Source organism: Rhinolophus sinicus, chromosome 1, assembly GCF_057876585.1.
Source record: "Rhinolophus sinicus isolate RSI-liver-muscle chromosome 1, RSI-T2T, whole genome shotgun sequence".
NCBI classification, from domain to species: domain Eukaryota; kingdom Metazoa; phylum Chordata; class Mammalia; order Chiroptera; family Rhinolophidae; genus Rhinolophus; species Rhinolophus sinicus.
This window is the reverse complement of record NC_142501.1, coordinates 6188649-6207478: the sequence shown is the minus strand read 5'-3', so window position 1 is coordinate 6207478 and position 18830 is coordinate 6188649. Positions and strand designations below refer to the sequence as shown.

The 18830-nt window shown below is 56.1% G+C and overlaps 1 protein-coding gene across 2 annotated transcripts in view; it reads right to left on the bottom strand.

The window, feature by feature from the left end:
• SHISAL1 (shisa like 1) overlaps nt 1-18830 on the bottom strand; it is a 127407-nt gene that overhangs the window by 107463 nt on the left and 1114 nt on the right. The window lies entirely within an intron of this gene.

Below are 18830 nucleotides of genomic sequence, written 5' to 3'. Positions count from 1 at the left end.
CTAGAAACAGCATTTCTCGGGTGGCCCGGAAGTCAAGGGAGCAGGGAAGTAAATGGCGCAGTGGCAGGCTTAACGCTGTACTCTTTAAGTGGAAGCTCAGCCAATGCTCGAAGTCGCAAAATGAAAATTATTCTCAGCAGACGGGCTGTTCATCCAGCCAGTTCCAATCCTGCCAGAAGAAGGGTGACCCACATGTTGGCTCAAGATTGGCTCCAACCTTCTCTTCTTCTCGTGCCCCAGGGTCACACAGGGGCCCCAGGAGGGATGAAAACAGAGACCTCTGGGAACAGAGTGCTGTCAATCTAGGAGCAAGGAAGGGCTTAGCCCTAGGACCCCAGCCAGCAGTGGGCACTGGAGTCAGCAAGGCGATGGCTGGGTCTACCCCAGTCCCTTTTGGGCTTAATGTGCCCCTGGGCAAGGCTGGCCTCAGTTTCCTTTTCTGTGAAATGGGAACATCACCCACCTCACTGGAGTACTGATCGAGGATGGTAGAAGTCTGCTCCTGGTGCTAGGAACATAGTAGGTGCACAGGAAACAGAGGCTCTTAACCCTCACAGGCCCATGGAGCTTCAAGGGTTGTGGCCTGAAGTCACTTGCCCAAGTCACATGCCAGGGGATGGTGGCAGGGCCGAGTGTGGTACCGTGAGCCCTACTGTCCCCCTAGAACTATTTGCCACTAGACTCTAGAAACCAGACCAGAAGCCTCTTGACTCTCTAAATTCTCGGGGAACAAAGGGGTCCCCACTTCGCATAGGCCCTGCATGGAACCTCTGTGCCCTTTTTAGTAAACAGCTGCTCTGGCAACAGGAACGGAGTGGGGGTAGTTCAGCTCAGCAGAGAAAGGAGCTGGAATCAGAGGCACGAGCTATCTGGATGTCCCCATAACACCAGGAGTAGGAGCCAGCGCTGGTGGCCATTGCTCCCAACTGTCAGAGGCCCCTCTCAGTGACCAAGTGACCCTGTGGCTTCATGGTCACAAGTGAGCACAAACTCCCCCTGGTTCCTGCACCTAAGAAGCTATGTGGCCTCAGGCGAGTGTCAACCTCTCCGGGTCTCAGTGTCCTCAGCAGTAACGTGGCATCATTACGGTGCTGTCTGTATAGACTGGTGAAGGGATGCTTAAAACGGGGGCTGGCAACTGCAAATTCTGCAAATGTGTGAGCTGCTATTAGTATTTTTTGCTATTATCATAGTGGCTTCCCAGCAAGGAGTGTGGGGGACTAGGAAGGGCCCGAGCTCTGGGGCAGAGGAGTTCAAATGCCAGGTGGCCCCAGCATGCCCCAGCATGTCACTTCCTCTCACCTCTCTTTGGACAGGTGAGCAGGCAGCTGGATCACAAGAACTGCAAAGAATAGTGGTGAGTACCCCGTCACCAGAGGTGTGCAAGTCTCGGTGCTGGACGCAAGGGTAGGGCCCCTGGGTCAGGGGGTCCCCTCCTCCTGAGAGGTGAGAGGCGGTTTGGTACAGAGAACGAATGAGCCCATAGGCATCAGGGCCTCAGTCTCTCTACCTGAGAATGGGATGATGACAGCAGCCCCTATCCTGCAGGGTTGCTGTGACGACTCAGCATCCTCTTTGCAGTGCCCGGGCAGAGTGCTGGCACACAGGGACACCAGCTAGGATTCCTGTCACCCGCTTGGAGCGGCTGGATGGACAGCAGCTTAGACCTCAAGCTGCACTGAGGGTTCTCTCCGGAGGCTGGCAGCACAGCAGGGAGGCTGGGGGTGGGGAGCGGATGCGCTTCTCATAGGCATTAGTCTTGTTCCCGGATCTCAATTATCATTCCTAGACCGCAGGGCGGCTTTATGGAGTGGAAAAAATCCATTAAGGTTTTTAAAGCAAAGCTCAAGACATAATCACCTCATCGTCAGGGTGTTTATGTGCTGGGCTGGGCTGCCCCTCCCCCATCCACCACAGGCCTGGCTCAGGTGGGGGCTGTGCTTCTCAGGTGAGCCAGGTCCACGCTGCCAACCTCGGGTGATCGATGTCACACTCCAAACAGCCCAAATGACTTCCGGGCATGCCCCTTCTTGAGCTTTCTGCCACAAATTGATCTGGCTTCTCTTGGCTCATCCAATCCTCCCACACACACCCCCCCACAAGTAACCTTTATAAATATGATTCTGATCTTGCTTTTTTCTGCCTAAAGTCTCCAATGGTTCCCCAGTGCCTTCGGGACAGACAGTGTCCAGTCCTCTGACAGCTCAGCCAGCTGGCGACTCCCAGTCTGAGTGCGAGAACCCTTGGGCAGCCTCGGCTGAAATCCCTGCTCTGCCACTTCCCAGCAGCGCACCTCACCTCCCAGAATCCCAGTGTCCTCATCTGTAAATAGTATAAAAGTACCCGCTGCAGGGCAGGGCTACTGAGAGAATAATGAGATTACACAGAGGGGGAGTTCAGCGTGGCCCTGGCACAACGTCAGAGGTTGTTACTGGGTTTCCTCCTGTCCACCCCACCCCCAACTCTCTCACTGTTCAGCCTTGCGGTGCCCTGGTTGTGACTCATTCCTGGCCTGGCTGGCTTTCGTGGCTCTGTTCAGGACAGTCGCCTCCAGGAAGCCCTCTCTGATTACCTAGAGTAGCCCCGGGCTTCCCTATCACAGCATGGAATACGAGATGTTGATTTTCCTGCCTCTGTGCAGAGGATGAGCCCCTCAAGGTCAGGGCCCATCTTTGGGTCCCTAGCACCCAACACAGGTCCAGGCACAGAGGGGTATCATTGAGGGCTGATTGACACAGCGTCTGGAAGCTTCTAACACAGCTCGGAGCACGTCCAAACCCTCAGTGGCCTTTGGGCCAGCACCCCTGTCTGGCATTCAAGGCCGTCTGCCCACTTTCTCCTTGCCTCAGGCCTTTGCACACGCTGTTCCTTCTATCTGGAATGTGCTTCCTCCCTCTTCCCTTCCTAGTTAACCCTGTCCATCCTTTACCCCAGCTCAGGGAAGCCTCCCTCCCTCCCAGGTGGGCTCACAGCAGTTACCTGCCTCTGGGAGCTAATGTCTGCCTCCTGCCCTGGGTGGCATGCCCATGGGCACAGACCTCTGTCAGGCATTGGCAATGCCTAGTACACAGTAGGTGCTTAATAAACATTGCTTACGCCAAAGCAGTGCGGCAGATCCTATCCTTATTCCCATAAGCAGGATGAACCTGGGCTCAGAGAAGTAACGAATGACCTCCTGCAGGTTCCTGGCTTCCCAGGGTAGAGCTGGGGATTGAACCTTCATCTGTTGAACCCCCAGAGTCTGTGCCATTCATTCCTGGCACTGGGGGGAGGGAGCTCATCAGGAAGGTATCACCCGCCCCCACCTGATCATTCGCTCCTTTCCTCCTCCCCCTGCAGGGGACACCCACCCGAGCAGCCCCAGAGCCTGTAGTTGCTGCAAGGAACGCTTCCTGCGTCCTTCCTTCCGTGAGGAAGGCTGCACCCCTAGATCCTGCTGCAACTCCAGGCTCAGCTGATGAAATCGCCCAGCAACTTTCAGAAGAATGGCCTCTTACCAACAGCATCGCTTCCCCTCCCCCATGGCAGCCAGTGACTGCTGGGGGCAATCCCTGCCCCCCACCCCACTCCGTTTATGCTGCGTTTCAAGGTTCACGAGGAGGGGGAACTCCTTCACGGCGGGCGGGGGCTGAGGGGGCAGCTGCAGTTACTCAGGCGGCCGGCCGCTTTCTTCTCTGTCCATGCACTTACACATGGACCTGGGGCTAGCGCCGGGCTGCGAGCCCTGTGGCCAGGAGCAGCCCTGCCTTAGTGGGTGCAGAGGACACCGCCATGCCCTCTGGGACCCTCGGACACCACCTGGCCAGCACCGTCCCACTCTCTGCCCTTCATTCAGAGCCTCCTCTGTATCTGCACATGTCGCATTTAGGTTTTAATTTATGGTTATTTATGATTCTATTCTGTTCCTCGCACTAGAATGTGAGGTCCCAGAGACATAAACTTGGTCCCCTTTACCACTTGGAGTCACCAGAGTAATGGCCCCCAGCGGTGTCCAGGTCCAAATCCCTGGGACCTGTGAATGGGTCAACTCACATGGCAAAAGGGACTTTGCAGATGACACTAACGGCACAAACCTTGAAATGGGAGATTATCCTGGGCCCAGTGTTATCATGGGTCCTTTAAAGCACAGCCCCTTTCCTGCCTGGTGAAGCTCGCACCCCCCTGAATCCCACCTCCAGGGCCAGCTCTGAGGGTAGAGGAAAGGCCCTGAGCCTAGGACTGTGGGTGACTCCAGAAGGCGGGAGTAGCCCTGAGCGGACGTCAGTCCTGCAACCTCAAGGAACCGGATTCTATCTGCAACAAAATGAGCAGGAGATGGAGTCTCCCCAGGACGTTCAGAGAGGAGCCCAGCCCGGCCCACACCTTGGTTTCAGCCCAGTGAGACTGTCAGACTTCTGGCCTCCAGAACTGTCAGAGACGAGATTGTGCTATTTCAACCACCAGGCTGGCGGTCACTGGTTCTACAGTAACAGAAAACAAACGTACAGCTAAGCCCCCCCCCACCCCTCCCACCCCCCCACCCCTCCCACCCCCCCTCCCACCCCCCCCCACCCCTCCCACCCCCCCCACCCCCAGAGAGGTACCAGCTCCAAGCTGGGCCTTGTTCCTCACTGCCGGCTGATGATAACACCCCCTGAAGCTCAGAGAGCTGTGGAAACTTTCTGGGAGTCACCCAGTCAGTAAGTGGCAGAGGTGGGACTCAAACCCATTTCTTCCTGGAGGATGGTTTCCACCAGGAGCACGAGAAACCCCAGCTGGAGCGGGGGTCAGCGTCAGCCACCCGTCCGCCTGCGCAAAGCCTCACAGCTCTGCTCTCACTGCCGTGGGTGCAGAAGGCAGGTGGCCCCGCACCCCCAGTGCAGGAGGGACTCCACCCCAGTGGGCACGCTTCAGAAAGAGGCCCGTGTGGCCAACTGGGTACCCAGTATGCCTTCCCATCTAATGGCCGTCATAGGGATTTGGGGTCCACCTGTGTCCTGAGGACAGTGATGGGGAAACTCCACAGGAGGGGGCTCCATCTGAGGAACTTTCTAGAAGGCAGAGCTGCCCTCCTTAAGAACAGCCTGCTCGGGTAGATGGTGAGGCGTGTGACATTGGGGTGGTCCCAGATGGGAGGGACAGGTTAAGCTCAGAGCGGCCTACAGTGTTGACAAGGAGCACACGTGGGCCCCACTGTGGCTCTGTCACTTCCTCCCACCTTGACCTCATGTGACAACTACTGGGAACTTGTGCCTATGGCCAGGCCGGGAAGGGGCTCCTTGGGGGGGGGGGGGGGCTGTGGCTTTCGCATCTGCCTCTCTCCTCTGCCCAGCAAAGTTCACCTATGAGCCAGGCCCTGGGGCTACAGGGCACTTTCTTAGTGAACTGGTAACTGTCAGGGGGGGACAGACACACAGCACAAATGAATAGAAAAGACTGGCTGTAGCTCTGGGGGCATGCAGGCAGCCCAGGGAGCAGAAAAGAGGTCCTCAGGCCGTGGAGGTGGCAGGGGGGCCGGGAGGTGCTTCCCGGGGAAACGAGACAGGAGGTGGGTGTTGAGAGGTAACCAGGAGTTGACAGGGCAATGAGAAAGGAAGGGTGTTCCAGGAGGAGGGAACAGCACGGACGAAGGCATGGAGGGGGAAGGACGTGGCACAGGGTCCTGTTTGGGGAGGGGGCTGCAGAGGTCAGTGGAAGGGGCCGTGGGGTGAGGGAGCAGATCAGACAGGCCCTGGCAGGAGTTTGGATTTAGTCTGTGGATGACAGGGAGCCTGGGAGAATGTTCAGCAAGAGGCAATGACGTGGGCAGGTCTGGGTCTTGGGAAGTCGGCCCCTGGCATCCAGCAGGTGCTTTTTGTCAGAGAGCCTGTCCCGCCTTCCCAGGAAGGACAGACAGAGGGGAGAGGGGAGGGGCGCCACAGGGCGTCTGGGAAAGGCAGGCAGGCTCGGGTCCTCCCCTACCCCCCTGACCGGGGAAGGGCCGAGCACGTTAGGAGCGTGTTGTGAGAAATGGATCTCTCAGGCAGCAGCTCCCCCTCAAGTCATTTGAAAGTGTTCTTGATTGAAACCAGAGCAGTAAAAAGAGGAATTCAAACACAGTCAATCCCTCTCTTTGCCTGGATTAGCTGCCAGGAGTGTAATGATTTTCATTAATACCATCAGCTTTCCTCAAACTTGATTGTAATTACTCTCCAGCCCACATTCCCCTCTGTGGCGTGATGCTGAGTGGAACGTACATTAATCAAATCAACTGATCACATCTGAATGCTGATGGCCTGAACTTGGAGCCGGCCAAGGGACAGGCCAGAGGGGTGGCCCGCGCCCTCTCCCCCCGGGGCAGGACATCCATATGGATGAGAAATGAATGAATGTGCCTCACTGCAGCTGCCTGCCTCCCTCCCATTCACGGGATCTGTTCTCATTTATCACCAGTTGGGCCCTCGCAACAGCTCCTGGTGGCAGGAATATCATTTGCATTTTCAGAAGAGCAAGAGCCTTGGCTCAGAGAGGTCGAGTGACTTCCTGAAGGTCACAGAGCAGGTTGGCAGTCAACTTTCCACCCGAGTCTGGTGACCCTTGGTCAACCTTCTCCTTCCTCTGCATCCTGATGGTTCCCCTGGAAAGCAGGGGGATAGGAGTGGGTGCTAGACTGAAGAAGAGGGCGGTGAAAGGGGTGTAGGAGGAAGGGGAGGCAGGCTTCCTGGTCTGGCCATGTCAGAGTCCTGAGCACTGGCTGACACCTGTCCCACCCCCTGAAGATACCATTTCTGTCACTCTCGCACTCCGAGTGATTTTTTTAAATGCAGATGTGACTGTGTCACCCTGAGCCCTGAGCCCCAGCTCCCTGGCATGGCTGCCTGGCCCCCAACCCCATCTCTGGCCCCTTCCTCACCCCCACCTGCATGTTACATTTCAGCAACGCTAGCTCTTTGCCGGTTCCCCAAACCCCCAGCCTGCAGGCCTGCTCATATGGCCTTTCCCCAGATGGCCTCAGGCGGGGTCCCCTTTCCCTTCTGTGGGTCTCGGGCACATGAGACCTCAGTTTCTCATCTGTAAGGAGGGGTGATAAGAGCACCTACCCTGTGGGACGGAGGGGGGGGATCTCAGGGAGAAGGTCAGGGGTGTGAGCCCTGCCTGCCTCGCCCCCATGTCTCTCTGGGTCCCTGGTTGTCCTCCTGCAGACTTTCCAAACCTGGGAACACGGATTTTTCTACTCATTCATAGCATGTCGTGAGCCCCAGGCACAGCAGTAGCTCAGACGCAGAGCAGTTGGCCCGAGTCGCATGCGTTTGTGAGTCTCATCATTCTGTGCAGGAGACACACCCAGGACCTGCTGACCTCGGCCTGGTCAGGTGCCTATTTGCATCACACAGGCCCTGATGGAGGGGCAGCAGGAAGCTCCCCAACCCTCCTCCAGAGCCCAGCGGGCAGAGAGCAAAGCAGCCAGGGAAGCAGCTGACAGGTCCACACCCCAGAACAGAAATAAACACCTCAACGACCCCTCCCCCTGGAGCTGCCGGGAGTGGGTGAACTGCACATGCCTGACAGATGGCTAGGTCCCGCGGGTAAGCCGGGGAGGAAAGCATTGCCTTCATATTTACTTTAGGGGAAAGAAACAAAAACATTGTGAATCCACTTGCCAGGAAAAATAGCCAGGGACCCTGTAAGGATGGGATGGGACACGGGCTGCAGGACACTAATCTCCTGGAGCTCCTGGGTCTTCCTGAGGCTGCTAGGGTGTATATATAGAGGACGGCCGCCTCGCTGTGCCGGCAAGGGAGGAAAGGGGCCCCCAGTTAGCTCCCCTGCAGGTTGGACAGCACTGGGCTGCAGAGATTGTCACCTCAGCCAGAGGTGACAGGCAGCATGGGTCTCCCAGCAGGCCTGGAGAAGATAGTCGTGAACAGGTACAAAAGATGGAAGAGGTCGGTGTTGTGCGGGGCGGCCTGTAGGGTCTCTGCTCCCGCTCCCCACACAAGAACGCAGGACATGGTGAGGCCGAAAAGGAACACCCACGGAGCCATAGGCAGGGGAGTCATACCACTATATTCTCTCTGGCGGCACTATACTCTCACTGGAGGCTGGATCCACACTGTTCGCAAACCGCCATTCACGCTTGCCAGCCCAGCCACCATCTTCTTGCTAGCCCCCATTTTTTCTCTCTTCTGCTAGCGTAGCCACAGCAGTTACATTAGTGGCCAATGGCTCACTGGTTACAGCTGACAGCCAACTAGCCACAGCTGATGGCCATCCCATCACAGTTGATGGCTATTTACTACCTGAGCCAGCACCTGTCTATGTGAGGCCGAGAGCCTGGAAACTACTTTCTGGGCCTCTGCCCCCACAGTCGACATGCAGGAGGAGTCAGGGGGCCCGTTTGGGGTGGGGGTGCTCGTCTGTTCCTGCCTCTTTCTTAACCACAGTTGCTGGTGACCTTTGACTTCCCTGACCCAGGGGCAGTGTGTTTGGGCCAGTCCTGCCTGGGTGCTGAGTGATGACAGAGAAGCAAAGGAGAGAGAAGCTTTGGGAAGCGCAGAATAAGGGAAATCACTGAAATTAACAAAACTAAACTCCCAGCGAGGCTGAATAACCACACGGCCTCCCCTGGAGCTCAGGTTGGTGTTCTGAGGCAAGTGAAGGTACCTCGGGAACATTGGGCCACAGGACTGAGAGACAGAAGCGAGCAAAAAGACTAAGGGATGTGAACATTTCAGCTCAAGATTCAGTAACACCTGAGAGCAGCACCCGAGAGAGCGAGGGCCAAGTGAGCAGAGAAATTCAAGATTAAGAAAGAACGATGGAAGAAACGGTCCCCTCGAGCTGCAGCAAGACATACGGTTACAGATCGAACGTGCCCTGAAAAGTGCATGGCAGGGCTAATGACGGAAACACAGCCGCACCTGGCGAAACTCAGAATGACAACAGAAAGAGAAAAACCCTGAAAGCTCACAGTGGAAAAAGCAGATTCCAGACAAGGGAATTAGAGTCACACTCGATCAGCCACTGAAGCCAGAAGAGGGTGGAGCAAGGTCTGCAAAGTTCTGAAGGAAGAGGTTTTGAACCGAGTTCTACACCGAGCTGAACCATCCACAGCAATGAAGGCAAAACCGAGACTTCTCCCAGACGCGGCGGAAGGCAGCTGGCTCACTCCCCAGCCCACATGCACACGAGTCCAGGCTGCATGCACACACATGTTCAGGGGACCCTGCTTATAATCAAACCGAGGCCAAGGAGAAGGCAGTGTCGAGGGGGACAGGGTTGCCGAGTCAATGCAGAGCAGCAATGAGACGCGAAGGCAGGTCAGAAAGTGTACATGGAACTTGGTGCCAGCGGGTTCTCCTCTGAGGGACATGTTTTCGAGAGTTGGGATCAGACTTCCTGGTCACCAGGCCCAATCACACTTCATGGTTCCTCAGGGAATAATATTTACATAATCCTAACATCGTAAACCCTATGTATTCATTTCCAACTGGTAGACTCAGTCTGTGGACCAAGCTCAGATGAACAGTGGTTGGTTGCTCTGCCAGAACATAGCCTCCACCTGGCGGTGGAGCCGCAGGGCAGGAGGCTTCACCCGCTGTGCTGGCCTGAGTCGTCCAAGGGAGAAACTGCCATGGATGCCTTTGCTCATTGGTTCAGCTCTTTGTCCTGCACCCACTGAGGGCCACAGCACTGGGGTCACAGCCATAGTCAAGAGCCAGTTGGTTACTCACCCAATGGGAGGGTCAGACAAGAAACCCACAGCAGAGGAGAGAGACACCAGGGAAGCCAAGAACTTTGAGGCCGATGGGTGGAGAGTCTGGAGGGGGGGCGGGGGGGGCCTGTAGGGATGGGTTTTAAAGCCAGAATGAGTGGCAAGAAGGAGCCAGCAGGGGGACTGACTTCCGGCCCAGGCAACAGCCAGCACAGGGCCAGGCTGGAGGGCCTGAGAGCCAGTGAGGCTGGGTGGGGGGAGTCACGGAGGGCTGCAAGGTGAGTTCAAGAGAGCCCAGGGCCAGGTCGTGTGTGCTCTGGAGGCCACAGCAGAGTCTGCACTTGACCCTAGGTGCTGTGTGTGTGTTGAGAGGTTTTAAGTCAGGGAGAGCGCTCCAATGAGCTCCCTCTGGCTATTGGCAGTGTTGGGGGAGGGGCGCAAGTGGTCTGTGTTTTAAGTCATGGGCTCAGTGGGAGCATCACTGAGAAGGAATACGCTGGGAGGTAGGGTGCAGCAGAGAGGGGACAAGTGTGGGCGAGCGAAGCCCGGCGTTTCAGAGCAGGAGCCGGCAGACGTTGTTTAGAGTCGATAAGAAAGCAGGAGCCGGCAGACATTGTATAGAGTCGATAAGAAAGCGGCAGAAGTGTATTATTTAAAAGTATAAAGAGAATGCAGAACTGAAAGCAAAAACAGAAGAGCCATTGGCTCAGGGGAGAGGGTCTGGGTGGAGGATGGGAGCGGAGCAAGCTTTGCTCTTCATTTTAGTTTCCGTGAGATTTGCATATGCATCATATATAACCATGTGCATATGTAACTTTCTAAATTACACTGGGGGTGGGACAGGACGAGACTAGAAAGAAGTGGTGGGCCCTCCTTCCAAAGCAGCCACCAGCTTAATGCTCGAGGAGGAGACGGGGGTCCTAGTGGTTGCAGAGCCCAGGAGCACAACAGGATGGTCAGGGAGGTGGCCTGCAGGCTGAGCCTGAGCCTGGAGGGTGAGGTGGAGCCAGTCCTGGGGGCTGGGGGGTGACGAGTCAGGGGAAAGGAACAGAGGGAACAGCAAGTACAAAACACAGACGGAGGACAGGACCAGGGATGTGTGAGGCCGCTGGAGGAAGCAAGACTGAGGCCGTGGAGGAAGTGGGTGGGCAGATGAGGAAGGTGGGAGAGGTCTCACTGAGGCCCCCGGGCTGAAACTTGTCCCTGGGCCGAGGGCGATTTGATGGCCATAAGTCTGGCGTTACTTGTGGAGTTCAGAATAACAAACATCACAACAGCCCACACCTGTGGACTCACTCTGTGCCACACCCCATGCTGAGTATTGAACGTGAAATATTTTATTTACTTCTCAGGACAAACCTGCATCCTTTTGCCCATTTTAGAGGTGAGAAGACTAAAGCCCAACAAAGTGAATTAGCTCACCCGGAGTTGGAGAGCTGGTAAATGGCAGAGCTGGGATTTGAACGCAGGCAGCCCAATTGGCTGCTCTCCATCCGTCTATCTTGCATGGGGGATGGGGCCATCCCCTGAGGTTGCCTGCACCGAGACCCGCTGTCCAGCGACTGCACGGGCAGGTGAAGGCAGAGACAAAACCCTGCTCCTACAAGGAGGCTCGAGTCCTGGACGGGCCGCGTCCAGGGGCTCCCCTGGAGTTTGCAATTCAGTCAAACTATAAATGCATTAAAAAACCATGAGAACTCAGAAGCCTCCTGGCTGCAGAAGCAGAGCCTCCCAAAGCCAGGCAGAATTGAGCCTGCTGGCTCCCCAGGGCTGCCTGCGGTTCTTTGAGGAAATACTCAGCTCTGAATGTTCACTGAGGCAAACAAAGCACCAGCTCCCCGGGAAATAGGGAGCCCTCTAGTAGGATGTCCCACCAACACCTGCAGCCCCTGTGCCCCAGGCCAGGGGGGCTTCTCCACCTCAAAGGGCAGGAAACCAACCATTTGCCAGATCTGCATATAAACACCATGGAGGCTGAGGCTTGGAGTGGAAATAGCACTGGACAGGGTCCAAGGCCTGCATCTGTGCCCTGTCTGCCTTTGCTGTGTGACCCTTGGCAAGTCAGTCTGTCTCTCTGAGCCTCAGTCTCCTCAACTGTGAAATGGGGATAACAGAAGCTCAGCACTGTCGAGCCGGGCATATCCGCGGGCTTGGGCAGCTGATGCACTCAGGTGCCTCAGGAACACATTGGACTGTCCCCTGGCCTCACGGTTTCACTTCGGTTTCTAATGATTCCAATACCTTGATCCTACCCCCAGGTCTTGTCACGTGTTATTCCGGTCCTGGGATGCTGTCCCCAGCTTCCCCTGGCCACTCCAGCAAGTCTCAGCTCACACATCACTTCCTCAGGGAGGGTGTCTCTTGCCTTCCCATCTATACTGTCAGACGGCTCTCCTTTCCTGCGGGGCCAGGTCTGCCAACCCCACCTGGCTAGAGTGTAACACCTACGAATAGTGGTCACTGTGCTCTGAGCCTCCGCGGGGCTCCAGGCCCTTCTCTTGCCTTCTCTCTCTCTGTCATCTATCCCATTAACCGCATCGTGTGAGCCCCCTGCACCTCATTTTACAGACGAGGCCACTGGAAGCTCAGAGAGCTTGAGTCACTTGTCTGCAGTCACACAGGTGCTGAGTGCTGGAACCGGGATGTAAGCTCGACTTGGTCAGAAAGCCTGAGCTCGCTCCCCTGCATCTTGCTGGGGGGGCCGTAAACAGACTGAGGACTGAGCGGGCGTCTTCGCAGCGGATCCCTGAGTCCCATGGGGCAGGTCCTGGAAAGGCGTGAGTCTGAACAGTGCAGAGGGTTTCCACTTTCGCATAGATGACCACCATGCTCTTCTCAGGACGAGGAAAGCATTCATGAGGAGGCACAATGAGCCTTAACTGTCCTCTAGTCTTTTATCACTTACGATCCACTCTCTCTGCAGACCGCCAGGGATGCTAATTGGCGGGCAACTTGCAGGGAGCTGCTCATCCCTTTAAGTCACTGATCTCGGAGATCACACAGCTGGGGAGTGGCATTTGGAGCCCAGCGTGGCTCTGAGACACAGATCTCAAAGTGCTGGCTGCAAGACGAGGGCCCAGGGCGGCGGCGCCCTGACAGAGGCGGGAACGGGTTTTTAACCTCCACTCCCCTAGCCAGTAAGGCCGGGGGCTCAACTTCACGGTTAGTTGTGCAGGACTGGAGGACAGCATGGCTATTAACCCCAACAATGGCACTTAGGGGTACAGTGCAGGCTGGGATGCCTCCAGGCAGCAGATTTCATGGTTATTAGCAACAGCATAATGTAACCCAGAAGCATCTCATGATCCACGTGGCCCAGTCTCTGTAGAGTCACATTCTGCCCAAATCTGTTTCTTCTTCCACTTTTGTAGCTCCTGTCTCTCCTTCACCTGGCTCCCAGCTCACTAGTTTTATACTTACTGCCTCAGCCAGACGGTTTTATAGCTTTCTCTCCACTCTCCCCCTGATCAGAATTCCCAACAGCTCAGGAGCTGACCCAGTAGACGGGTTCTCGCCCCCTTTTCTTCTGCTCTGGCCCTCTCTCTCCCATTTTCCCCGTTCTGTGTCAGAATTCCAGGAACCGCTGGCCCCACAGGACTCGCTCTCCCGAAGGGTTTGAAAGAGGGCGCAGGGCATTGGAGAACATCAGCATTCTCTTTAGCTGGGAGGGGAGGCGGGACGTGTCCCCACGTCACTGTAGCACTGCTGTGTCATGGTAACAATGCTCACGGCTGCAGAAGGGCTGCTTGTCCCACTCCATCAGCCACTGTCCCTACCCTCAAGGAGCCCCATCTCATGGCAGAGAAAGACACCCTCCATGGGGACCCTTTCACTCGTGCGTTCCTAAAGGTCCAGTGGGGAAGAGGAAGGAGGTCAGGATGGTTCCCTGGAAGAGGTGATGTTTGCATCGGGAAGAGATATCTACCATGAGGAGAGGAGCCTTCAAAACAAAGGAACAGTAAGAATCAAGGCGTGGGACCCGCTGAGCGCAGGGTACAAGCGTAGAGGCTGGTGGCGGCAGAGGGATAGCGGCAGGACAAAGACATGCAAGTGGCACTTGGCGATAGACACGCAGTGGGGAGGAGGGAACGTGTTCACGGCAGAGGGAACACCACGTGCAAGGACCTTGGAGTGGCAAAGAGCCTGGGGTCCCTGGGGAACCGGCGCCAGCCCCAGCCCCAGCCCTGCCGCCCCCGCTGACATGCTCATGGAAATGAGCAGTGCTGGCTGCCTCTGTGTCAGAGGTGTCGTTGCCATCCTGTTTGTATAGCTGAGGACATAAGTGGCTTGGCCAGGGCTGCTGTGGTCAGGGGGCTGATGGGGGTCCATGCCTGGGTTGGCCTGTGTCCAAGGCCCACAGGACCTCACGCCTCTGGGCCACCTCCAATCCCCCAAGCACCTCGAGTATCCTGTCTGTCTTTTCGGCACACGGCACGGGCTGAGCCAGCTCTGGGCCATGTGGTGACCTCGGTGGATATGGATGGACAGCCCTTTGTCCGAGGTGTGCTCCCGGCCTGCAGAGCACATGTGGGTCCCACTCAGCCCTGCCCCCAGCTGCCTGATGGGCAAGGCTCTTCCTCCCTCTGGGCCTCATCTGCAGAGTGGGGATGGTCAAGTGACACCCTCTGGGAGGAAGCGCCCCGCTGGGGTGTGACCAGCAGTCACCACACCGGGTGACAGAATCCCTGGTGTCCAGGGCCCCGGCCGGTCACTCTGCTCTCATGCCTCTCTGTGCAGAGGTTCAAGTTCCAGCTGTGCTACACATTGCAGGCGGCTTTGAACTTGTTCCCTAGTCCTTGGAGCCCAGTGTCCCACTTAGCAAAGGACATCAGTGCCCCCATGCAGGGCTGTAGAGGGAAGGACAAGAGGTGTGCTCGCACAGGACTGGAGTTAGGAGGGCTTGGTAAAGGTGGCTCCTTCCTGCTGTCACCAGCATTACCACCCCCCGGGGGTGACAACAGGGGAGGGCTCGGGCTGGGCCATTGCTGTGGATGTGCCAAGGCCTCAGGGACCCGGATGTACAGGTTCCCGGCATTAAGTGTCTCCCACTGCCAAGTCAATGGGCTTAGCGTGAGTGATGCCCGACCTGGGTCTCTGTAGAGAGGGCAGCAGGAGAAAGAATCAATTAACTCCATTCGGTGTCTTTTGTTGTATAGTTTTGAGAAAGAGAAAGAGAAAATAACCGACTCATCTGCTTTTTAAATGAAGCACAGAAAACAGTAATACATTTAAATTGGTGCAGAGGACACTTCAGCTTCAGGGCCACTCAAGGCTGAGAGAGAGAAGGAGGGAGACGGGGGCCTGGAGAGAAGAGACAGATGTCGGAAGAGATGGGGACAGATCCACACAGGGAGAGAGAGCTGAGAGGGGCAGGCCCAGAGGGGCCCCTGGGCCTCTGAGGAGACTGGGGAGTCCCCAGGCAGGGTGGGGGTGGCCCCACCAGGCTGGCAGCTCCTGGCGGCTTTGCTGTTGCTGGTGTTGCCCAGCGGGTGCCCCCCTCTTCCCAGGGCAGGCCTCAGGGAACGCTGTTGGAAGGAAGAAGGCGACCTGAGACCCCCACCCTCCTCTCCTCAGCTGTGCAGCCAGGATTTGGGATTGGTGGGAAGTCTACCTGCCTCCAGGTCCAACGGGGTTCCTTGAGGAGATGAGCCCTATGGGGGCTGTCAAGCTGTGTCCCCCACAATGAGCGGAGGAGCTCTTGGAGGTCCTCTGTGGGGGCCCAGCAGCAGAAGAGGCCAGGCTGGCCCCTTCCCCGGCTCCCCTCCCATCTCCTCCAAACAGAGTAGCCCCAGGAGATTTCATTTGAAAACCCACCGAAAGAAAGCTCAGAGCGACATGGCCACAGTCCCCCCCTCCAGGTTGCCACTGATACACACCACGACCCCTCAGAACTGGACGAGGTCCTTTCAGAGACGTGCCTGGGAAACAGCCAGCATTTTCTGGAAAGCACTGTGCCACATGCATCGAGCTGATTACCTCATTCCATCTTCACAATGACTCAGTGAGATCCTCGTTTACAGGTTGAAAACCTGAGGCACAGAGCAGTCAGGTGACTCGCCAAGGTCTCGTGCAGACAAGTGGCAGGGCTGGGGTTTGAACCCAGGCCGTCAGGCCCCAGAGCCCCCACCGTACGGCCCTGTGCACATAGTAGGCTCTCAGCGATGACACTTGCTGAAGCAGACAAGGACGATAACTGACAAAAAGGACACTGGTTCTCACCATCGAATGGGGGGGATGACAGATAATGAAAGCTTTTTCCTAAACTGGATTTCATGTTGTTCCTACTGTATGTTCGATCACTTCTTTTTTAAAACATGGAGTCAGCTCTTTCCTTTCTGAGCTGGACGTGACATAAAGTGGCCTGGGACCCACATAGGCCAGTGGTGGAAGGCGGGTCCTGGTTAGTGTGGATCTACATGTCCCCTGACTGTTCCGTGTGCTGTACCCTCTGGAAATTTCACTCTGGGCTCTTTACTCCTGCAGGGAGAGTAGGTAGGCCTTTCTCTACAGGTGACATCTGTGTCTCTGGGTCCCTGTTTCCCTCCAGACTCTGCCATAGGTGTGAGGTGACCAACTTCTCTCCCACACCCCCCTCCTTGGTATTTCCCTCTGGGACCCTTCATTGCTCCCTCCTCCTGTGTGCACAGGGCTGGCACCTCTCCCTGCATTTTCCCACCATCTTCTCCCTCATTCCTCCCAACCCTCCTGGAGGATTGGCCCAAGCAGGGGTCATCCGCCCATTTTACAGATGGATAAATGGAGGCTGCTAAGGGATGTGCCCAAGGGCACACAGCCACAACACACTGGAGCCTGTTCTTAAATCCATGCCTTTCTGTCTCCTGGTCCACCCTGCCTGGAAAGGGTATGATTGGAGCCTGAAGAGACACCCTGAACAAATGCCTCTTATGTAGGATTTGTTTCCTTAAAAGTCCCCTCTGCCCAGGATCCTGAAACCTCAGGAGATAGGGGAGTGTTGAATTTAGAAAAAAAAAAACCCTCTCCACGTCAGTGTTCTGAGCTGCTGGTATTTAAATACCTTCTAGCTTAAGGGCATTTGGGCTGTGTATTCTTTATTTTGTAGATTAATGTGAACAGCAGCATTGGTGAGTGACCTTTAAGCGCTGGCCTCCTCTTCACCCTGCAGGCTGGGTAATTCTGCAGAGCCTCCCAGTCCCCAGGCTCTGCCACCAGGAATGATTAAAGAGCAGGACAATTATAATTCAAATAATGAGATCAGAGGTCCCCAGTTACTACTTAATGTAGAGCTGCTGCCAGAGGGGCCTAGAGGAGTTCCCAGGGAGAACTCAGATGCCGGGGAATGGCCTTTGGAAGGCCCTGGGGCTGCAGCGTCCAGGCCCAGAGAGCATGGGCAGTTTGTTCAGCAAGTGGCAGCAGGGCCAGTCTGACTGACTACGTCTCCTGCTTTCCTGCCCCCCGCCCTGTGAAGCCTGCCGTTCCCTCCTCGGCCTGCTCAAGTCCTTTATGGGGCCACCTTCCTTGTGCTTGTGTTCAGGTCACCCTTACTTTACTTAATAAAGACCCCAAAGCTCCAGAGCAGTGATGCTGGCAGTTCGGAGACGCCAAAGAGAAGCAGCGAAGTGCTTCCTTCAGGTGACAAAGTGAGAACACTGCAGTGAGATACCTTGAGAGAGAGACCACATTCTCATGACTTTTGTTACAGTACATTGTTATATTTGTTCTATTTCAGTTATTGTTGCTAATCTCTTACTGTGCCTCATTTATAAATTAAACTATCGTAGGTACCTATGTATAGGAAAAACGTAGTATATACAGGGTTTGGTGCTATCCGAGGTTTCAGGCATCCACTGGGGTCTTGGAACATATGCCCTGTGGATAAGGGGTCTACTGTACTTCAAATGTGCAACACCCTTCTGTACATAAGTACTGTATATATACGTATACATATATGGATAGCTGCCGCATTTTGCTGAATAGCTGCTGCATTTTGCCGAGTTGTGCCTTTTTACAGAATTTGATTCTTTACAATAGAGATGAATGGTTAGATATATAACAGTGTTTGTCAAGCACCCAGTCCCAGCCTTGCATTCGGTCAATGCTTGATAAGTGGGGTCACTGTTCCTGCAGTGGGAACGCAGCTTGGTTCCCAGGCCTTTTTATGATGCTTGAGTGACTGTGCGTAGCTCCCGAGACGGCCACCACTTCCGTACTCCCCTTCCACCTCGTCACTCCCGGCCTTCCCAGGCAGCCACAGAGGCTGCGCAGGTCAGAGGCAGCTCTTGGGGACAGGCCTGCTTCAGAGGTGTTTGGGGGAGAGGCTGAGTGTCCACATGCATACATACAACAGGAGCCGCATTAGCCAGAACAGAGAAGATGCTCCCAGATGCAGGACGGTGTTACAATAACTTAGTGCCTCACACCTTCGCTCAGCCCCACCCTCCCTGCTGGAAAGTGACCGGAGTGCCCTGACCCAGAACCATCAGCCCTCGGGACGATGTGGGGCCTCACCAGGCGATGGCTGGTGGTATGTGGGGTATCACCAGGCTGCTTCTGTGGGCAGTGGAGTCAGGAGCAAACTTGAGTGGGAATTTCAGCCCCGACAGTGACCAAGCCCATGTGCAGCCTGGAGGCTGTAAAAGCTGGGAAGGTGGGGTGGGTTACCAGGCAGGTTAGAAGCAGTGGCCCCTCAGCAGGGCTCTGGGGAATGCATGGGAGACGGCTGAAGGGCATCAGCTCCTGGGGGGTGAATCTGAGAGCTGTGAGGGCGGAGCGGGTGGCGGGTAGCTGGTGGGACGCCTGGCACACAGGGGTGGTAGGTAGTATTTGCAGGAAGGACGTGCTCCAAGACCCAGCATCGGCCACCGGCACTTCTCCACTGCCCACGGTGGGCCTTCTCATGGGCTGCCTGCCTTCCTCCAGCCACATTCCTGGACCAGACACCCTGGCCGCCCGTGCACTCCAGCTGAGCCAGCAGGGCTGCAGGACGTGGCATGGCAGAAGCCAGCTCACACTCAGGCCACCCCAAATCATCCCAATTAATCTCACTCCCTGCCATGCACCCAGGAAAGACTCAGTGTTGGCAGGGGGCGGGGTGGACTGGCCTTTGTGCAGATCCCCTCAATCCTCCCCCAAGCACCTGTCCTCCTGATGCATGACGGGGGAAGGGTGGAGGCAGCTG